The sequence below is a fragment of the Equus asinus genome, chromosome 11 (genome assembly GCF_041296235.1).
Source record: "Equus asinus isolate D_3611 breed Donkey chromosome 11, EquAss-T2T_v2, whole genome shotgun sequence".
Taxonomy (NCBI): domain Eukaryota; kingdom Metazoa; phylum Chordata; class Mammalia; order Perissodactyla; family Equidae; genus Equus; species Equus asinus.
This window is the reverse complement of record NC_091800.1, coordinates 25,218,008-25,234,345: the sequence shown is the minus strand read 5'-3', so window position 1 is coordinate 25,234,345 and position 16,338 is coordinate 25,218,008.

Genomic DNA, 16,338 nt, shown 5'->3' with positions numbered 1-16,338 from the left:
TGAACTTGATGAGAGCTGTTACCACAGGGTACAAACACCTGACTTGAGTGGGTTCAATAGAAAATGGGGAGAGAAGAAGTGGACACGATAGGAATAGACAACTGTTTTGAGATTTTTTTTTAATATAGAAGTGAGCAGAGAAATGGAGTGGTAGCTGGACAGAGATGTAAAGTACCCCAAACTTTGTGGGGTCTAGAATTTTTGTTTTAAAGATGAGAGATATTACAGTTTGTTTGAATGCTGATAGGGAGGGATTCAATAGTGAAGGGAAAATTGATGATTCAAGAGAAAGAAGAAAGAATTGCTGGAACCATATTCTTGAGCAAGCAAGAGGGGGTGGGATCTAGATGCCAAGGGCTGGAGTTGGCCTTCAATAAGAACATGGATGATTCATCCATAGTAGGAAAAGGGAAGGCAGAGCATAGAGGTATATAGTACAAGTAGCTTTTGCTACTATAGCTGAATAATCTCCTAATCAATAATTCAGTTTCTCAGGAATTCTGCTGCCAGGAAGAAGGTAGCTAGCACAGCAGAAATGGGATGTTTATGTTATTAGAAGGGAATATTACATGTTATAAATTAATAAATCAACATTCTAGTTGGTTAGTGAGTGGCTCCCTTTGAGTCTCCTCAACTCTGGAGCCCTGACAAAGGACCACAAAGCAATTTAGACAACTGACAGACTGAACACAATCTAACAACGTAATCTCAAAGAGCTAATACTCTAATATTTAAAGAGCTCCTAAAAATTGAGAGGAAAGAGACTAACAGCTCTTAGAAAAATGGGGGACAGATATGAACAAACAAGCCACAGATAAGGAAAAGCCAATGGTCTTTAATCATGTGAAAAGATACTCAACCTTACTCATAATAAGAGAAATGCAAATTAAAATTACTTGGAGGAAAATACCATGTTTCATATCAATGAAATTTTATACTTAAAACATTTTTTGGAATAGCTTACAAAAAAAAGAAGGAAAACAACATCAATATACCACTTCTTACTTATTAGATTGTCAAAAACCCAAAACTTTAATGATACACTCTGTTGGAGAGGCAGTTACTCTCACACATTGCTGATGTAAATTCAAAATGATATAATCACTGTGGAAGGGAATTTGGCCAAATCTAGCAAACTTACATATGCATTTACCCTTTAACTCAGCAATTTCAGTTGTGGGAGCCATAGACTAAAGATATACCAGCAAAAATGCAAATGATGTATGTATCAAGCTCTTTGTTGTGTCATTATTTGCAATAGTAAAAGAATGGAAACAACCTAAATGTCCATTAATAAGGAATTGATTGAATAAACTATGATACATCCACATAATGAAATACCATGCAGTTGTAAAAAGGAATGAGGAGCATTCCTATATACTGAAATGAAGTAAACACCAGGAAATATATTTCAGTGAAAAAAAAATCAGGCATCAGGACAATAAAATATGCCGCCTTTTGTGAAATGGGGGATGGGAATAAGAATATATAAATGCATATGATTACATTTTTAAAACGAAATAATGAAAGTGTAAACAAACAAACAAACAAAACCCAGAGATCTCATCAAGATGGTGGCGTAGGCAGACTCTGAACTCACCTCCTCCCACAAACACAACCAGGTTACAACTATTCTTGGAAAAATTACCCTAGAGAGAAAACTGAAAACTGGATAAAAAAGAACCCCCATGATAAGGGACAGTCCTGACTGAGGCAGAAGAGGCAGAAATTCCTTCTAGAGTGAAAAAAAGCCACCTTCACAATCTGTGGACCTTCACAGCCAGGCAGGGGCCGCCCTAAGGTATGCAGCCCTCCCTGGAGAAGTGAGGACTTTAGCGGGGACCTGTTACTGCTATAAGCATCCTTCAGACTCAGCACAACTGAGATGAATGTCCTGCTATTTGGCATCACTGACTATTAACTGTAACGAGGAATACCCCCAGAAAAGTTATCAGACAAAAGCTGAAAAAACTCGGCTCTTAAAGGACCTACACACAAATTCACCCATCTCAAAGAGCAACCTAAAATCTCCAGAAAGAAAGCTGAACAGTCCTTTGGTGAAAAGAGACTCACCTGGTAGGTTGTGGATGCATCTCGGCGAGAGGTAAGACCTCTCCAGAAACTGAGGCATTGGTGACGTCCATTGTTGTGACCTAGTACAGGCATGCTGACACAGACACTGGCAGACGTCCTTGAAGTTCTTCCCCTGTCCTGATAGCCCAGGAGTCTGCCACATCCACTAGAGTGCAGATTTAATCCAGTTCAGCCAGGGCAGGCAGCCCCCCTAGAGACTGGCCCTACCCAACAGCAAGCCCTCAGGATACTTGTTGGCCTGCCTAGACTGGGCGCCTTTATCCCCTACAGGAAGGCAAGTGTGTCCGCCTCTGTGGGGCAAGGCCTGTGTGAGGACCAGGTGAACTGTGGGGGGTGTTGGTGGAGAGGTGGGGGCCTCTGCAGTGGGGCAACTTGGTATGCTCCAGGGGGTCGGGAAGTGTGCACGAACTAGGGCTGTGTTGACAATGTGTGTGGAACTGCGGGGAGTGGGGCTTATCAGTGGCAGAAGACCTGTGCTTCACAAACAGCCACAAAGAGGATCAGCCCCACCTTCCAAAGCCTGAAACATTTGGGTGCTCCTACGCCTAGGGCCAGCCCCACTCAGCTGCAATTCTAAGAGAGCTGACAATAGCCTTGCAGGCTTGAGGGCGACAGCAACAGTAAGCCCCTGGGCCTAGCAACCAGCTACACTGGGTACCTACCCAATTATCAGGAAAACTGCAACAGGAGTGTGTTAGTAGATCTTGTAGCCAATAGCACTGGAGCTCTCCAAACCCAATTTACAAACAGCCTGCCAGGGAGGGAAAGACTAAATTCCTTAGGTATCTACAGTAAGAGCAACCCTGCCACAGCAGAAGGACACAAGTAGCCCACACAGGGGTCACTCTTGGATCATTTGGATGGGTGACAAGATGGAAGCACACTGCTGGGCCTCAAAAGCCATCTCTTACATAAGGCCACTTCTCCCAAATCAGGAGACATAGCTGACTTACCTAATACATAGACATAAGCACAGGGAAAGAGGCAGATTGAGGAGGCAAAGGAATACATTCCAAGCAAGGGAACAAGACAAAACCCCAGAAAAAGAACTAAATGAAACAGAAATAAGCAATCTACCTGACAAACAGTTCAAACAAAAACTCATAAAGATGCTCACTGCTATTGGGAGAAGACTGGATGAACACAGTGAGAATGCCAACAAAGAAGTGGAAAATATAAAAAGAACCAATCAGAAATGAAGAGCACAATACTGCAAATGAAGAATTCACTAGAGGGACTCAATAGCAGAAGAGATGATACAGAAGAATGGATCAGCAAGCTGGAAGAAAGACTAGAGTAAATCACCCAAACTGAACAGAAAAAGAAAAAAGAATTAGAATGAGAACAGTCTAAGGGAACTCTGGGACAATATCAAATGCACTAACATGTGTATTATGGGTGTCCCAGAAGGAGAAGAGAGAGACAAAGGGGTAGAGAGTCTATTTGAAGAAATAACACCTGAAAACTTTACTAACCTAAGGAAGGAAACAGACGTCCAAGTACAGGAAGCACAGAGAGCACCAAAGAAGATGAACACCAACAGGCCCACACTGACACACATTATAATTAAAATGTGCAAAATTAAAGATAAAGAGAGAATCCTAAAAGTGGCAAGAGAAAGGCAACAACTGACATACAAAGGAAAGCCCATAAGGCTATTGGTGGACTTCTCAGCTGAAACCCTACAGGCTAGAAGAGAGTGGCATGACATATTTAAAGTGCTGAAAGGAAAAAACCCACAGCCAAGAATACTTTGTCCAGCAAGGCTACCAGTCAAAATGAAAGGAGAGATAAAAAGCTTTCCAGACATGCAAAAATTAAAGGAGTTTATCACCAAGAAACCAGTTCTACAAGAAATGCTGAAGGGACTTATTTAAGTGGGAAATAGAAGACCACAAATAGGGATAAGAAAATTATCAAAAACAAAAAAACGAAAAACAGGCAATAAAATCACTGCTAAAGGCAAAAATACAGTAAAGGCAGCAGATCAACTACCTGGGAAGATAATATGAAGGTTAAAAGACAAAAGTACTAAAATTACCTATTTCAATGATAAGAGGGTAATGGATAGACACACACAAAACAAGAGATTAGATATGATTTCAAAAACATAAAATGTGAGAGGAGGGGAGTGAAAAAGTAGAGATTTTAGACAGAGGTCAAGCTAAAGAGACAATCAACTCAATATAGACTGCTATATACATAGAATATTATATAGGAACCTCATGTTAACCACAAACAAGAAACCTATAATAAGTAAACAAAAAAGTAGGAGGAAAGAAATCAAACATATTACTAAAGAAAGCCATCAAACTACAAGGGAAGAGAGCAAGAGAAGAAGAAAGGTACAGGGAAGAACTACTAAAAGACCCAGAAAAAAGTAACAAAATGGCAACAAATCCGTTTTTCTCAATAGCTACTTTAACTGTCAATGGACTAAATACTCCAATCAAAAGACATAGGGTGGCTGATTAGATAAAAAAGACAAAACTCATATATATGCCACATACAAGAGACAGACTTCAGACCTCAAGACACTCACAATCTGAAAGTGAAAGGATGGAAAAAGATACTCCATGCAGATGGCAAAGGAAAGAAAGCAGGGTAGCAATACTTATATCCAACAAAATAGACTTTAAAACAAAAACTATAACAAGAGACAAAGAAGGGCACTACATAATGATAAAGGAAACAATCCAACAAGAGGATATAGCACTTGTAAATACCTATGAACACAACATAGGAGCATCTAAATATATAAAGCAATTATTAACAGACATAAAAGGAAAAATAGACAGTAACACAATAATAGTAGGGGACTTTAACACTCCACTGACACCAACAGATAGATCATCCAAACAGAAGATCAATAAGGAAAGATTGGCCTTAAATGACACATTAGATCAGATGGACTTAGCAGATATATATAGAACATTCCATCCAAAAACTTCAGAATACACATTCTTTTCAAATGCACATGGAACATTCTCCAGGATTGATCACATATTAGGCCACAAAACAAGTCTCAATAAATTTAAGATGATTAAGATAATACCAAGCATCTTTTCTGACCACAAAAGTATGAAACTAGAAATCAACTACAGGAAGAAAATCAGAAAAGCCACAAAAATGTGGAGATTAAATAAAATGCTACTGAACAACAATTGGGTCAAAGGAGAAATCCAACAATATCTGGAGACAAATGAAAGTGAAAATACGACAGGCCAAAATCTATGGGATACAGCAAAACCAGTTCTAAGAGGGAAGTTTATAGCAATTTAGGCCTAACTCAAGAAATAAGAAAAATCCCAGGGGCCAGCCTGGTGGTGCAGTGGTTAAGTGTGCATGTTCTGCTTCAGCAGCCCGGGGTTCACCGGTTCGGATCCTGGGTACAGACATGGCACCACTTGGCAAGCCATGCTGTGGTAGACATCCCACATATAAAGTAGAGGAATATGGGCATGGATGTTAGCTCAGGGCCAGTCTTCCTCAGCAAAAAGAGGAGGATTGGCAGCAGATGTTAGCTCAGGGCTGATCTTCCTCAAAAAACAAAATATTACTTATAGGAGAAGAGAAGAAACTTGGTGGAGGAGACAGGGAAGAAAGTGAGGCTTCTGTGAGTGTGTCTTGGTATATAGTTTTGACTTGGGAACCATGTAAATATTTTACATATTTAAAAACAAAATTAAAACAAAAAGGAAGAAAAAGTAATCCCTAAGCAAAATGAAACAAACGAACCTAAATTTATATCAAGTTGATGACTAATCCATGTCCCAGTCTGGCCTTGGGGCACCCCACCTGGACGGCCTTGCTAACCCTGGCCAGTCCCAGGTACTAGAGACAGACTTAGGAAATTTTCAAGAAGGCACTCCAAAGTGCGGGGCCCCCTCAAATAAGGGACCCAGAGAAGAGGCCCTTGCTGCCTGGGTCAAACAAAGGGCTGAACTGGTTTTAGGGCAACTCAGTAGTTGATGATAGAAAGTTCTCCTTTACCAGAGAATTCCAGTGGATAAATGCATGAAGAATGACACCATTTAAATGTCACCCTTTAAAAAATCACTAATGAAATAAGGGATTGAGGCAATGATCATCAATGAATGCTAAAACTATTAGATGAAATATTGATGGGGAACTTTATAGTGTAATGAAACCAACTGTATCCACTGAATAAGCTTAGTATCACTAAAACTGGAAACCCTGATATTATGGCTCCCAACGTGGTGCAATAGGAAGAACGCAGCACCAGTGCAAAGCATTTCTGCCTTAAAAGCTGAACCTGAGTCTGATGAAACTTCTAGATTGACCTCCTGTTTATAGGAAATAGGCACATAGAGAACAATTTAAATGACTCCATTAGAGCACAATTGGCCAAACCTGAATGTAGGACTGTCAAGATCTGTGCAAGGCCTGGAATTTACCCTGCTTACAAGGTAACAGGTTAATCTGCTCCTGTTCCATGGATACTGGCAGAAGAAACAAAATTCCTGTGTCAGAGACAAAGGACTTTACTGCTCACAGCAAAAGTAGTATTTAGAGCTTCATACTCACTTGTGTTGCTTCCTCCTGCCCCAGAAGGCCCACAAAGGTGACACAAAGGGCCCATGATGGATGCCTGGGGATGCAGTGGGTTGCATTAGAGGAAAGAAACAAAGAGCTTGGGGGAGTCGCTGATTGTATGGTAAGTGAAAGCCAGTCTGCTCTTTGCCTGTGGGAGACATTACCCGACTCTTCAAGGTTGCTTGCTACAAACACACCCCTGAGAAACGCCCCAGTAAAGAATGGTCAGGGCTTTGCATTCATGGCATTCCCAGCAGGAACATTCAGGGACACTCAGGGCCCATGGCAGATTGCCTCTCTCAACAATCCACCCCTTAGCCCACAAGAACACATTCTTGGCTGGACTTGAGTTTTTATGAGTATGCCGCTCCATCAGCCAGTCCGATGAATCTGACTACAGAGGCTGGGAGCAAATTCATTTAATTTGTCTCATTGGGCATTTACCAAGGTGCTATCGACAGGATTCCAAGCAGCAGGATGAGGCCGCCTTTACCTTAATCATACCCCTCCCCACCAAGGGTACAGAGTCAGTCAATTATGAATAAGTCCCAAAGGGGATCAGTAGGTCTTATTTCACACAGCCAGGATGAGGTCCAAGGCAAAGCTATAATCCATTATGATCCACACAAGGGAGTTTAGACTGATCTGCTGATCTACAACGTCATTGCCAATAATTACGGAGTGTAATAGTTGGACCAAAAGCCACCCCATCCCTGACAGAGAGATATTCTGTGGCCCATGTTTTCCCATATACAAAAATATAAACTGAGGAGCATAGGTCATTGCACTTGGGGATTTGTTGTTTAACTTGGTTTGGATCACTCTTACTTTGGTTAAGCCACATAGGCAGTGTCACTAAGTAGTTATAGTCTTGATCACCATATATGGCATAACCAAGGCCGCCTGGGCATCAGGAGAAGCATATATATGTATATATATATATATATATATATATATGGCTTTTTTTTTTTTTGGTTTGCTGGCAGTGTAATCAATGCATTCGTCAACTACAATTGAGTAAAAATAGATAACAGAAGATCATTTGCTCTACATCTTTATTAATTTGGTGCCATTTGTCTTCTGGTTATTTTAATGATCTCTTAATATGAGAAGATGAGGAAACTCCATGAAAAAAACAAAAAAAGAGAGTCTTCTTGCTCCATTTTAATCATTGCTTTCTTTTAGTGCAGAAAAATACTTACTCCAATTGAGTTTGGGAATGGAGGCTCCTGGTGCCTAATTAATGTAGTTCTGGAATTCAGAAAGAAAAGCCCCCTTATCCCAGACAAGTCGGACAAAGATATCCAAGTCACAAGCCAGACTAAATGTGTTGACAGTGGCCTGGAGAATAAAGAGACAAATCACCATCACCACCGTGCTTGGTGTTTTTGAGGACCTACTATGTGTTGAACACAGTGCTGAGTGCTCCGTAGGACTTCTCCCCAGTCTTCCCATTGGTCCTGTAAAGGGAGGTACCAGTATCCCCATTTACAAATGGATTTCAGAGAAGTCAGTGACTGTCCAAGTTCAAACAGCTAGAGAGTGGCAGTGGCAGGCTCGTACCTCTGAAGACCCTCTCAGTGCCTCTCAATATTTCTCATACACATGAGAGAGATTGTTTGCTTTTCAGTACCCAAAGATGCTCTGAGTATGGCAGAAATTATGCATTTGGGATACTGAGTGGGGAATTATGACAAGTGCTTCTTAGTAGTTCCCTTGAGGACTGTGTCTTTCTTGATCATGAGGCTTTCATGCTTAAAACACTTTTGCCTAGTTAACTGCACCTGTTTACAGAAAATACAATGTGTTGGTAAATTTGTACCCTGAGTGTCCTCGAAGTAACGGCTTCTGTCCAAACCCAGTTCCTGGGCACCACCATATATATATTTGTGAAGACACATAACAGAAATTTACCATCTTAAACATTTTTAAGTGTATAGTGCAGTAGTGTTAACTATGCACTTTGTTGTGCAACCGATCTCGAGAAATTTTTTCATCTTGCAAAACTGAAACTCCATATCCACTGAGCAACAACTCTGCTTGTCCCCTCCTCTACCCACTGGCAATCACCATTCTACTTTCTGTTTCCGAGAGTTTGAGTACTTTAGATACCTCATATAAGTGGAATCACGGTACTTATATTTTTGTGACTGGCTTATTTAATTTGGTGTAGTGTCATCGATGTTCATCCATGTTATAGCACATGACAGAATTTCCTTCTTTTTTAAAGGCTGAATAGTATTCCATCATGTGCGTGTGTGTACGTGTGTAAAGAAGAAAATATATATAAACACACACACCACATTTTCTTTATCCATTCATCCATTGATGGACATGTAGGTTGCTTTCCCCCCTTGGCTAGTGTGAATAATGCTGCAGTGAACATAAGTGTGCAAATACCTCTTCAAGATTCTGCTTTAATTCTTTTGGATATACACCCAGAAGAGGGATTGCTGGATCATATGGCAATAGTATTTTTAAATTTTTGAGGGACCTCTATATTGTTTTCTAAAGTCACTGCATCATTTTACATTCCCACCGGTAGTGCACAAGGGTTCCAATTTCTCTGCATCCACACCAAGACTTGTTATTTTCTGTTTCTTTGATAGCAACCATCCTAATGGGTGTGAATTGACAACTCATTGTTTTGATTTACATTTCCCTGATGATTAGTGATGTTAAGCATCTTTTTACATGCCTCTTGGCCATTTGTATATCTTCTTTGGAGGACTGTCTGTTCAAGTCTTTTGCCCATATCTTAATTGGATTTTTTGTTGTTGTCGAGTTGCTTGAATTCTTTGTATATTATGGAAGTAACCCTTTATCAGATATATGGTTTGCAATATCTTCTCCCATCCCTTAGCTTGCCTTTTCACTCTGTTTTAAAAACTTGCTTGTTTTTAAGTTTGATGTGGTCACATGGGTTTATTCTTGCTTTTGTTGCCTGTGTTTTTGGTGTCATAGCCAATAAATCACTAGCAAATCCAATGTCGTGAAGCTTTTCCTCTATGTTTTCTTCTAGGAGTTTCATAGTTTCAGGTCTTACATTTAAGTCTTTAATCTATCTTGAGTTAATTTTCGTATATAGTATAAGGTAAGGGTCCAACTTCATTTTTTTGCATGTGGATATCCAGTTTTCGCAACACATTTTGTTGAGAGACTATCCTTTTCCTATTAGGTAATCTTGGCATCTTTGTTGAAGATAATTTTACTGTGAGTGTGAGATTGTATTTCTGGGCTCTCTATTCTGTTTCATTGGTCTATATGTCTGTCTTTATGTCACTATCACGCTATTTTGATTACAGTAATTTTGTAATATACTTTGAAATCAGGAAGTGTTAGACCTTTTCTTTCTCAAGATTGTTTCAACTATTTGGGGCCCTTTGAGATTTGATATGGATTTTGGAGTTTTATTTCTATTTCTTAAAAAAAACCATTGGGATTTTGATAGGGATTGCATTGAATCTATAGATTGCTTTGGGTAGCTAGCACATTTTAACAATATTAAGTCTTTCAATCCTACAACTAACATCATAGTTAAGGGTGAGAAACTGGAAGCTTTCCTGAGAAGATCAGGGACAAGGCAAGGATGTCTCCTCCCATCTCTGCTTTTCAACATCCTACTGGAAGTTCTAGCTAATGTGATAAGACAAGAAAAGGAAATAAAAGTATACATATTGGAAAGAAAGAAATGAAGCTGTCTTTGTTCACAATTGACATGATGACCTATGTAGAAAATCCAAAAGAAATGACAAAAAAACTCCTGGAACTAATAAGTGATTATTGTATGATTGCAGGATATAAGATTAATATACAAAAGTCAATCTTTTTCTTATATACCATCAATGAACAAGTGGAATTTGAAATAAAACGTATTACCATTTACATTAGCACCTCAAAAAATACTTGGGCATTATATATCTAACAAAATATATACATGATCCATATGAAGAAAACTACAAAACTCTGATTAAAAAAATCAAAGAACTAAATAGATGGAGAGATATTCTATGTTTGTGGATAAGAAGACCCAATACTGTCAAGATATCAGTTCTTCCCATCTTGACCTATGGATTCAATACAATCCTAACAAAAATCCTGGCAAGTTACTTTGTGGATATCAGCAAATTGATGGAGAGGCAAAAGACCCAGAATAGCCAACTCAATATTGAAGGATCAGACCAAAGTCAGAGGTATGACACTACCTGATTTCAAAACTTACTGTAAAGCTACAGTAATCAAGACAGTATGGTATTGGTGAAAGAACAGATAAATAGATCAATAGAATAGAATAGAGAGCCCAGAAATAGATCCCCATAAACTTAGTCAACTGATCTTTGACGAAAGAGCAAAGGCAATACAATGGAGCAAAGATAGTCTTTCCAAGAAATGGTGCTGGAACAACTGGACATCCACATACAAAAAAAATGACTCTAGACATAGATCTTAACCTTTCATAACAATTAACTTAAAATGGATCATAGGCATAAATGTAAAACTATAAAACTCCTAGAAGATAACATAGGAGAAAACCTAGATGACGTTGGGTATGGCAATGACTTTATACGTAAAACACAAAAGGCACAATTCATGAAAGAAAGAATTGATAAGCTGGACTTCATTAAAATTAAAAACTTCTGCTCTGCAGAAGACAAAGTCAAGAGAATGTGAAGTCACAGACTTGGAGAAAATATTTGCATAAGACACATCTGATAAAGAACTATTATCCAAAATACACAAAGAAATCTTAAAATTCAATAGTAAGAAAACAGACAACCTGATTTAAAAATGAGCCAAAGAACTGAACAGACACCTCACCAAAGAAGACAGACAGATGGCAAATAAGCATATGAAGATTCTCTGCATCATATGTCATCAGGGAAATGCAAATTAAAACAATAATGAGATACCACTACATGACAATTAGAATGGCCAAAATCCAAAACTGATACCACCAAAGTCTGGCAAGGATGTGGAGCAACAGAACCTCTCATTCATTGCTGGTTGGAATGCAAAATGGTACAGTCACTTTGGAAGAGAGTTTGGTGGTTTCTTACAAAACTAAACATACTCTTATCATGCAATCTAGCAGTCGCACTCCTTGATATTTACCCAAATGAATTGAAAACTTATTTCCACACAAAATTCTGAGACAGACGTTTACAGCAGCAATGAAAAATTGGAATTTGAAATTTAAAAGACAGTACCATTTAAAATAGCACCACTAAAGATAAAAAGATTATTTATAAATCTAAGGTATATGTGCAGGATCTGTATGCTGAAAACTACAAAACATTGATGAAATAAAATGAAGAAGACCTAAATAAATGGAGAGATATGCTGTGTTCATGGGTCGGAAGACTCAAATTGTAAAGATACCACTTATCCCCAATTTGATCTACGTGTTGAGAACAATCCCAAGAAAAATCTCAGCAGACATATTTTTAGATATTGGAAAGTGGATTCAACATTTATCTGGAAAGGTTATGAAACTAGAAGAGCCAAAACATTTTTTAAAATAACAATAACAAAAAGAACAAAGTTGGAGGGTTTACACTACCCAATTTTAAGGCTTATTGTAAAGTTACAGCAATCAAGACAGTGTGCTATTGTTAAAAGGATAGACATATATATTAATTGATAAGAATAGGAAGCCCAAAAATAGATCTACACAAATACAGTCAATCTATTTTTGACAAAGTTACAAAGGCAATTCAATAGAAAAACAACAGTCTTTTCAACAGATGATGCTGGAAAGATACTACTACATGCCAACTAGTGGTATCTAATAATATGGATTATTCATCCTTATGCAAAAAAGAAACCTAGACACCTATGTCATTACTCATACAAAATTAACTCAAACTGGATCATAGACCTAAACATAAAGTGCAAAACTATAAGACTTCCAGAAGAAAAAAAAACACAGGAAACTTTGGAGTTGGTGATCAGTTTTTAGACATGACACCAAAAGTGCAACCCATAAAAGAAAAAGTTGAGAAATTGAATTTTATCAAAATTAAAAACTTGTTCTGCAAAAGAATCTATTAAGAAAATGAAATGACAAGGCATAGACAGTGAGAGAATATTTGCAAATCACATATCCAATAAAGAACTTGTATCCAGAATATCTAAAGAACACTTAAACCTCAACAATAATAAAAAAAAAACAATTTAAAAATGGACAAAATATCTGAAAAGAAACTTCTTCAAAGAAGATATATGGATGGCAAATAAACATATGGAAAGGTGCTCAGCATCACTAATCATTAGGGATATGTAAATTAAACCACAGTGGGGCACTACTACATATCTATTAGAATGGCTAAAATAAAGAACTGAATGGAAAATACCTGCCATGATGTGAAGCAACAGGAACTTTCACTCACTGCTTCTGGGACAGGACAGAACGGTACAGCCACTGTAAGAAAAAAAATTGGCAGCTTCTTATAAAGTTAAGCATACATTTATCATATGACCCAGCAGCAATCCCACTCTTAGGTAATTATCCAAGTAAAATGAAAACTTATGTTCACACAAAAACCTATATGTGAATATTTATTCATAAGTGCCCCAAAAAAAGCAATCAAGGAGTGAACGAATAAACAAACTGTGGTAATCCATACAGTAGAATACAACTCAGCAATAAAAAGGAACAAACTATTCATTCATGCAACAACATGGTTGAATCTTGAATGCATTTGACTAAGAAAAAAATTGTTAGGGCTAGGTGATGGATACATGGAGATTCATTATTATTATTTACTCTTATTTTGTGTATGATTGAAAATTTCCACAATAAAGGTTTTTAAAGGGTATTTTAAGATAGTATTTTAATGACATCATAACGGCCAGGTACTTCACAGACATGACTAAAGCTCCATATTCTGATGCCAGAAGCCACATCTGAAATGTTGCACAGAAAACTGCAAGTTAAATGAAGATCAAATTTGGTAATATAAATAATTTTATTTCATGATCTTAAGACATATACGAAAGCTTTTCGAATGGTGTTCAATACATAATTTTGAGGGGAAATAAGACTTACTGGCTTATTGGATTTAAGAATTTAATTTGCCTGGGTATTAGAAATAGTGCAGAAAGCTGCCCAGAACAGTCTGGACCCCAGCAGTGAGACTCAGGCAGTCCGAGTTCCAGGACACAGGTTGGGATGTGAGTAAGCACTTTTCCTTCTGTATTTGTCAATGGAGGGTATGTGAATGAAGAAAGAGGTTTGCTACAGCTGTGTGTTTATATCTGTCTTTTCTTTAACTTGAGACTGTCAGAAATTTGAGAACAGTAAGTGATCAATCATTCTTATGGATCTCATTATTTGAGGTCATTTCTGAAGATGATGCTCATGGAGTACCATTTACTCTCAACATAGAACCAACCACCTGTAAGTTTTTCCCAGCCATCTTAAGCTGTAACCAGACCACATTGAAGATTCAACACTTCTATTATCCTCCTCCCACCAAAAAAAAGAAAAGGGGGACAGTGATGTCAGCATCATGGCAGAGTGAGACGTTCCCTTAGTCTCTCCCCTTTAAGATGCAATGAAAAGGACATTCATTAACAAACAGAAGACATCCACACAACACAATAGATGTCTGAGCAATCCATGCAGCCATATGTCTGAAAGTAGGGGTACTGGATCCCCCAACAAGCAGTGGAAGGAGGCAAGTGGATCTCCTCCCCCTCCCCAGCAGCAGCGATCTAGGGTGCAGGACCTCATGCAGCAGCTGGTGTGTCTCTGAGAGGAGATGGGGGAAAAGACAGCCCTCTGCAGGAATGCTTTCACTCTCAGTGTTGCTTCCCAGCCTGCAAGAATGCTCCACACAGAGGCAGCTAAGTCACTGGGTGGCACCCCCACCAAGCTGAGCAGCCCAGGTGGGCAGCCAGTGAGTATAGAGTAGGAGAGTGGGTGGGAAAGAAAGAATCCTCTACCCTGCCATCATGCCTGGTGGACCAGCTTGGCTGGTCTGCCAGGGCAGGGGAACCCTGCCAGAGCACTTGCACCTGTGTGTGTGAAGCAGCAGCAGCCAGCAGGCAAATGCAGAGAGCCCTATTAGCACGACTTCCAATAGATAGGCACAACTGCCAGCAGATGTGGCAGGATCAGAAAACACAGCTCTTCCCTCCACCCCCACAAGTGGTGGCAGGTGGAACCTGTGATCAGATACTGCCATTATGCACCAGCTAAAGTCCACACCATCAAACAGCATGAAGAAATACATTAATACTCCAGACCAGAAGGGAAATGACAGTGTTCAGAAACCAATCGTGAAGTCACAGAAATTCACAATCTAAGTGACAGAGAATTCAAAATTTCTATCATAAAAAACTCAATGAGTTACAAGAAAATTCAGAAGGACAGTTCAATGAAATCAGGAATAAAATTAATGAGTAGAGGGAATTCTTCACAAAAGAGATTGAAACTCTAAAAAAAACCACCAGAAATGCTGGAGATGAAGAACACAATGAATGAGATAAAAAACAATGTAGGATCCTTAAAAAATAGAGTTCATATTATGGAGGACAGAATTAGAAATTTGGAGGACAGAAATAGAGAAATGCTTCAGGTGGAAGAAGAGAGAAAACTAACACTAAAGAGAAATGAAGAAATTCTCTGAGAAATATCTGACTCAATTAGGAAATGCAACATAAGGATTATAGGTATTCAAGAGGAAGAAAAGAGCAGAAAGCTTATTTAAAGAAATAATAGCTGACAACTTCACAAACCTGGGGAAGGAGCCAGAAATACAAGTAAAAAAAGCTTAGGACTCATAACTATATCAATGTAAAAAGACCTTCTCCAGGGCATATATTAGTAAATCTGGCAAAAGTCAATGACAAAGAAAAAACCTTAAGGACAGCAAGGTAGAAGAAAAAAACTTACAAAGGAACCTCTATCAGGCTTTCAGTGGATTTCTTAGCATAAAACTTACAGGCTAGGAGAGAGTGGAATGATAACATTCAAAATACTGAAAGAAAAAATTTTCAATCAAGAAAACTCTATCCAGCAAAAATATCCTTCAGATATGATGGAGAAATAAAAACTTCCCTAGATAAACAAAAGCTGAGAGAAGTTCATTGCAACAAGTTCCTTCCCCCTACAAGAAATGATCAAGGAGGTTCTCATACCTGAAAAAAAAAAAGAAAAGGTTTACAAAGCCTTGAGCAAGGAGATAAATAGGGAAAAATAAAAAAATTTCAGCTGTCTATCAGAACAGGTTAGCAAACACTTAATTATAACATTAAAGATAAAGGGCAGGAAAGTATCAAAAATAATTATAATCACTTCATTTTTTTTTTATTTTTGAGGAAGATTAGCCTTGAGCTAACACCTGCTGCCAATCCTCCTCTTTTTGCTGAGAAAGACTGGCCCCGAGCTAACATCTGTGCCCATCTTCCTCTACTTTATATGTGGGATGCCTGACACAGTATGGCTTGACAAGCAGTGCGTAGGTCCACGCCTGGGATCTGAACTAGCAAACCCTGGGCCACAGAAGTGGAACATGTGAACTTAACTGCTGTGCCACTGGGCCAGCCCCATATAATCACTTCATTTTAATCACAAACTCACAACACAAAACAGAATAAGTTGTGACAATGACAACTTAGACAAGGAAGAGGAAAGGGATGGAAAGTTTTTAGGCTAAGGAGATAAGAGGCTATCAGAAAATG